This window comes from Saccostrea cucullata, unplaced genomic scaffold, assembly GCF_032062105.1.
Source record: "Saccostrea cucullata isolate Sc308-1 unplaced genomic scaffold, CSIRO_AGI_Scuc_v1 ctg362, whole genome shotgun sequence".
In the NCBI taxonomy this organism is placed as follows: domain Eukaryota; kingdom Metazoa; phylum Mollusca; class Bivalvia; order Ostreida; family Ostreidae; genus Saccostrea; species Saccostrea cuccullata.
The window spans coordinates 314,126-321,597 of record NW_026930844.1 but is presented as its reverse complement, the minus strand read 5'-3'; the positions used below and the strand labels follow the sequence as shown (position 1 = coordinate 321,597).

The 7,472-nt window shown below is 32.6% G+C and overlaps 1 long non-coding RNA gene across 1 annotated transcript; it reads left to right on the top strand.

Annotated features, from left to right (window-relative positions):
- Positions 1-1,235: 1,235 nt before the first annotated feature.
- LOC134230307 (uncharacterized) lies at positions 1,236-6,304 on the top strand. The gene is made up of 3 exons (XR_009984324.1): positions 1,236-1,262; positions 2,840-2,899; positions 5,695-6,304. It is a non-coding gene; the product is annotated as an uncharacterized LOC134230307 (long non-coding RNA).
- Positions 6,305-7,472: the final 1,168 nt, after the last annotated feature.

Genomic DNA, 7,472 nt, shown 5'->3' with positions numbered 1-7,472 from the left:
TGCTTTTGAGTTTCGCAAAGGTATAAAAAGCAATACCAGAGAGAGACAGAGACAGAGACTTATACAACACATTCTAATATAGTTTGTAATTTTTTTCTTCGTTTTATTTAAGTTACGAAGGTCCAAATTAATCATTATATAATTCACTGTATAACAATGATTATAAACTTACATGCACTTTGTTAATTTATCTATTCTATTTTAGGACACAAATAAAAATGTATCCCGTAGATTAAGATTTTAAAAAACATATAAACATAAATTTGCAGACTTTTAATAAAATTTTAACCAGCTAATTCGTATCGCTTACTAGAAAGGGGGGGGGGGGGGTGTAAAATCGCTCTTGTATGTGGATAATATGCCATCAGCATAACTTTGTTGACTTGTATACTTTTTTTACACAATAATCTAAGTGCATTTGTATATGATTTTCAATCTATTTGTAAAAATCTGGACAGTCCGTTTCAACAATTACCATAATCATGATAACCATGATAATAAGGGACTTAAAATACGGTTCAATTTTATCTAAGCATTTAAAACTGACAGGTTCATTCAGTTGTCATAAATGCAAGGACGTCTGCAATATAAAACGTAAAAAAAAAAATATTGCCAAAAGAGAAATGCAAAAACTAAGGGGAAATTTCCGTAGAGACTGACATTCAATCACTAGGTGGCGTATCGAGATAGAATGCTTCTCTCTCATTGGTTAGATTTTTAGTAGAAGAAAGAGGGACAAAATGGCGAAGAAAACACCAAGAACTTGCTCAAGAAAAACAACAGAGATGAGGTCTTTTGACTCTACACAGAAGAAAGGCACCTCAAACGACAGATTAGATACAGGTAGTTATTTCTTACAGTTCAGAGCACCTTTATTTTTGTTTTTATCGTCTGCAATCGTAAGAATAAAGTTGGGTCAAAACGGCGCGTTCCAAAAATTCAAATCGACCATTGTACAGTTATAATTATTTTGAAAAAGCGCCTTGTAAATCATTCTCAGCTTAGATTGTAATACGTATAATTAATTGCTGTTAAAACGGCCGCATGCATTTTGTACCATTGTATTTATCTTGCATGTTTTCGTATGATTATTAGAATGTGTTTTTCTGCATCGTCCCGATCATGTTAAAAAAAATACGTGTTGTAGTATTCCGGAATATTAAATGTAGGTTGGTTTTAGAGGATAATATCGTTATGAACTTGTATCCGGTGTTTACTTTTTCGGAAAATCGAGTCCCCACGCTTATGTTCTTTCAGAAAAGGTGAGGTTTGTTGTTCATTATAACTGCTGGATGTGTTCATTGTTATTCGCAGGAGTAGTTTCTTGAATCCTACATTTATTTTTTGCTGAATTGTTTTTATTATTGATCATGGAAGACTATGCTGCACAGCCGAGGAAGGGGTTGAATATATTTTTAACATACATGCAGTCTAGAATCGTAAATATTAGACATGTTAGAGGGCATCATGTTGGGAGAATGCCATTGTGTAGTATTGTATCACTGTGAAATGCCAATTTGTACATGTTGTATAGTCATGAAAGTAAAATTCCTGAGAACTTGCAGATTTTGTGATATGAAAGTGACTTGATAATTTTCAGAATGCCTGACATTATTCAAGTTGAAGTATTTTATTAAGTTTCATACCATACATTATAAGTTTGAAACATTGTCGTACGTGAACAAAATAGTTATACACAAAGATACATAAACATCATGCTGACACATGTGCATGTTTTGATCTATATGAAACAATTAACACTATTTTAGCAACCTAAAACTTGATTTACCGGTAGTGTGCATGGTGTAATTGTTCATTAGAAATACCATGTTTTTATTGTACCTTGTGTATTAAATGTGGTGCAGTTTCTAAATACATCAGAAATCACAATCATAAAAATGATTCTCTTGATATGAACAGAACAGAATTTACCTGAAGTATGTATTAATATGATATACTGGAGCTTGATGAAATGGGATTTGCCATTTTCAATTTCTTAAGTTACATGTATTGATTCATTATACAGTCATATACTTGTATTTATTTGTTACCCTTTAGAGAACTTTTTATTAATGTGGACACGTCACCAACACAGGTCTCATCCGAGGGACCAGTCTCTATGTACTACATTGGATTCAGACCATTGATGTAGGAATCAGCTCTTACTCCCCAACTCTAGGCGTGTCGCTCTAACCACTGGCAATGTGACCCATTATGAAAATTTGACATAATACTTTTATGATCTCTAAATTTTATTGACTTGATAAAATGACTGATACACAAATAAGATTTTTGTAATCTCTCTGTAAGGTTTGTAGCTGTTTACCATTTGCCATATTTCTATCACTAATTAAATCAGTTTTCAACAATGGCCACTGAAGAGTCCTAGTTCTGTGTTATTATACAAATGATCTTCCCTTGATGTAAAATAGAATATTAAATAAAATTAATTATCAAATGAATTATAATTTTGAATCGGAGAAGGCCTACATATCTTAAACAAACATAATTTAGATGTAGTCTTGCTTTTATGGAAAATTATAACTTATTTAATTTTTCTCACTCTCAGATATAATTTCAAAATCTTGTAAATTGAGGTTGTGATAGCCTGATAGGACTGCCACTTAGAATTAGACCAGAGTGTGACTGTGTCGATTTTAAAATGATACAATTTCCAATCATTTTTTTCTTTGTCGTGTGTCCATTAGAATTTTCACTGCATGTCAGGTGCAAGGAAATGGGCATGCAAGTAGTTTTTGGGACTTTTCTGAGCTCATGCTAAAAACAAAAAAGTTATTACTGTACGGTACTGTACTAACTGGATCTATTTTAATTTCAGATATCCATGGAACAAATCATCTGAAAACTAAGAGAGGATGAAGAATACTTCTGTTAAAAAGTATGTTTTAGTAGTAAGAACTTATGTAACTCTATTTTAGGAAATTAAGGACTAAAGCACAAAGTTTATGTTTTTATTTTCTATTGTTTTCTTAATCTCACTGTATAATTTAAAGCTCTCTATTTATCATAGTCAGTGGTTGTCAGTGTGTGTTGTGAGGGAGGGGGGGGGGTGTAAGCTGCTTTCCTCTACTTTTTAAGCTTTATATAATATCTTTATATGTTCGGCATTTCCATCAAATTAACAGATGTTAACATTTTCTTAGAAAGTCTCATTTTGCGGGCTAACTACTTAAATTCTCTGATTTATTTATAAGCAGGCCTATTTTTAGGTCACCTTAGTAAACTCAGGTGACCTATTACTATCTGTTTTTGTCTGTCGTGTGTTGACATTTGAACATTTTCAGCTTCTTCCTTGCAACCGCTCAACCAATTTCAACCAATTTTGGTACAAAGCATCTACGGGTGAAGGGGAACAAAATTTGTAAATTTTATGATACCCCCCCTTCTTTTTTACTCCTGGACATCAAGCAGTCAAACTGTTGGCATGATTGAAATGAGCACTGAGTCATCTACCATAATTATGAAATTCATGGCCCCAAGGTCAGGGGTTTTAGTACTAGGGTTGGTCCATATAGCTCTTTGGAATTAATCAACCATTTATGATGAAATAAAACTTAAGATAACATTTAGAAAATTTTGAAATGTGTGGCCCCAGGGTTAGTGGTTCCTGTGGGGTGGGGTACACAACAGTTTTTTTGTAGTGTTAAATCTAGACCCTAAAAAGGGCATGGTAATCAAGGAATCAAAAGGGCACTTTGTGTCGCAACGGGATCTCACGAGGGCACTTTTAAAACAAATGTATTAAAATGTCTTTATAAAGATTATATTAATCATTAATTTTTACATACTTTAACATGTTTAATTACTTTTAATATCCTTTCATACTGAAATCTTTATTTAAACAAGTATTTTAAAGATAAATTCATATATCTGTATTCCATTCATTTTTTAAAAATATCAACACAATTAGCACACCTGGGCTGACATGACAATTATTGAAACAAAAAAGGATATAAAAAGGCATTTACATCCAATTTCTTTAATCAAAAAAGTAGTAAGGTTACACTTGAGAAAGTAATGGTATTAATCTAGCTGAAACATCTTCAAAAATTATTAAAGTTTGGAGGTTTTTTTTTTTTTTACCTACTTGGACTGTGTTATTTGTGTACTAGTACAGTCAATTTAAAAATACTTTTTTCAGGGAAGAGGGGGAGGGACATTTTGAAAAATATATGTAGAGACCATTCTATTTACTTGGAAAATAGTCTACCAACAGGATAAAGTGAAAACTGGTCTTACTCCCAATATATTTTGTTAAAAAAAACTCTGGCTTCAATTAGAAACATTGACCCTCAGCTTATTCAAATCTATCTGTTCAATCAAAGAAACTAACTTAGTCTGTTGTTTTTAAGCCTTTTTATAACATTACATTCAGTTTTTTTGGTGCACTGTAAGTATTTTATTCAGATAAAATATCCGTTTTTTCTTCAAGTTCAACTATGTGTATTATTCTACTTTCTGTTTAAAAAACGATCCTGATTTTAATTAGTAAATAATTTACAAGTTAATTTATCCTTGGTCTTGGGCTTATTCTTGCATAATCAATGCAATCAAATGACAGTTTCTCAAGTTAAATCCTCTACCCTGACAGCCTGAGGCATGTTAATTAGCCAGGTGGCTGTGTGGTGCGTTCAAGCGTGAAGTGATTTCCTGTCGTTGTGTAAACAAAGGGATTATCAGCAATGAGCTTGCACTGAATAAACAGAACAGCAAAGGAATATTGCCTAAACTGGGCATATTAATAATTTTGGGTTAGGAAATAAGGGCATGGTGCTGGAAAAAAGGGCATGGCGCCGAGAAAAAGGGGCATGGCGCCGCGCCATGCTAGTCTGCTTTAGATTTAACACTATATCAACTGGTGGTTTTAAAATGGAATAGCATTTTATCTTTATTACTCTGATCTACCTTTGGTTACTGAGTAACCAGAGTAAGCATGTTAAGTGTATAATTATGATAAACAATGGTGCGTCTTTCAAAATTTGGAATTTCATGGCTTTTTGTTTAAAACACGAACCAAATTCAATTGAGTGAAAGTTGTTACATGATACCTATTAGGTCTATGGGCCTCTAGTTGTTATTCAAATAAAAAAAATATTTTGATGAACCAGTAGAATGAAAGAAAATTCCTTAATTTATTCTGAAAATCAGGAACAAATCTATACATACATGTTCAGGTACATTTAACATGTTTAAATAAATTCAAGTTTGTTTATTTCATTATCCCTAGTCAAGCGTTTAAAAGAGGCATCTTTAATAAACTAATGATATTTTACACTTGATAAATTTTTAGATTTCATTTTAAATCATTCTGATTAAAAAAAAATGCTTAAAATGTGAAATTAATCAAACAAAAGCTTGTACTAGAATAGCATTAGGGACTTTGTCCATCCAATTAATATTAAATGTTAGGTACTGCCTAAATCTAACAACATCCTGTAGACGTCACGTCAGAGGTCAAATTCTATTAACCAATCAAATAGTCAGCTGCATAATTATTGTATTTCATAAATTGGAACGAATAAGTCTAGAGTTGTTCCGTATTTGACATCTGACGTGACCTTCTATGGGATATTGTTAGATACTGTGAAGCAAGTATGCGAGAGGATCTAACATGTTGTTTTATTTAGATTGGGATTTTGTTAAACTATATATATTTATATATATTTTCAATAGGTTGAAGTAACTGATGAGCAGATCAATCCAACTTGAACATGATATGATTTCTCCAATGATGAAAACAAGTCTCTCTATACTCAAGCATTGATATTTTTAAAGTCAACTGAAACTGGAACAGGTCATACATGCAGACTACAGTGATGTGTTGCACAGTTCCGAAAACATGCAGCCACCACTAGCATAAGCATGATAAGTGTAAGTGGGTCATCAAAGAACGAGAACCACTCAAGGACTTTTCTGTTGGTTGATGATGGACTACAAACTGAATTTTTAACAAAGGAATCCACCTTAGTGCTTATTGGTTACTTATAATGTGAACTTGTGCATTTATTATACCAAGTAATTTTACATTTCCTTAATAATACTAGACTTGCATAAACCGAATTCAGGTTTAGTTGATTGATTGCAGTAATGCAGTTCTAAGTTCCTCTCGCAAGATTATATCTCTGATGTATGAGACATCATTAAATGCAGACATTTTCTCTGTCCTCCTGTCGTGACTTGAGGGCTCGGACTTAGCTGTAAAAATGTTTATGATGCAAGAGAAAAATGTTCAACCGATGTATGTAAATGTTGATAATAACATTAAATATTCTTTGATAACTAGTGTTAGTGTGTTGTTGTTTTTTCCAATATGAGAATTCAGGGGGAAAATGACTTTTGGTTGAAAACCAGGGCTAAAATTGTGTAGTTAATACTACAGTTTCCGTTGCGGAAACCTATAGTATACCCTATGTATATCAATATTGTAAACGCATACTGAAACCTTGCGTATACCTCAAGTTTCAGCAAGTTTCTGTTGCGGAAACCATTGGTAAACCATATGTATTTTAACTGTATACGCATACTGAAACCTTGCGTATACCTCAAGTTTCAGCAAGTTTCTGTTGCGGAAACCATTGGTAAACCATATGTATTTCAACAGTATACGCATACTGAAACCTTGCGTATACCTCAAGTTTCAGCAAGTTTCAGTTGCGGAAACTATTTGGATTCGTGGACACCTTTGGTTTCCGCACTGCGGAAACTTGATGAAACTTGAAGTTTCCGCACTGAAACTTTGCAGAAACTATTAGTAACCTTAAGTTTCCGCAGAGTTTCAGTAGAGTTTCAGCCATGCGGAAACTGTATTTTTCATCCAGTGTTACATCCATCATGTTCATATCTTGACCCGTTTTTATGTAATAATATTGTCAATTTTCTACCATGTATAATCTTAATGTACTAAGAGATTGCCTATAACATCAACGATTTGTTGGCCGCTCAGTTTGGGGAAACATAAAAGTAAATCAATCTTTTATGTTATTTGTTAATATTTACAAGAATGTTTGATACTGAAAAAGTCAAACAAGCTGTCAAAATTACACGAGTACTGTAACTTTATTTTGGTTTTAAAAATATATAATCAGAACTATGATGTAATTTAAAAGAGGTATGTGTCCTTTGAAGTTGGATCTACTTAGGTTAGGCAAACGTGCGGGTGTATGTGTGTTGATAATATATTATGTGCGAAATGAAACTTACGTATTTTTTTAAAATGCATTATTAATTCATAGATATGTTCTTAACGATGGAAATATCCGTTTTGTAGTGCCCTTCTTTTGATTACATATTTTTTTTCTACTTTCAATAAATACTTATGAACATCTACTAGGTATTATATGAACTCCTTGTATTTTCTTTTATCTCGCCATATTCCGAATCTCAGGATTCAAAAAGCTTTTGTTCAGCACTACTTAGGAATGCCAGCTTATGATTATATCTTGACATGATCC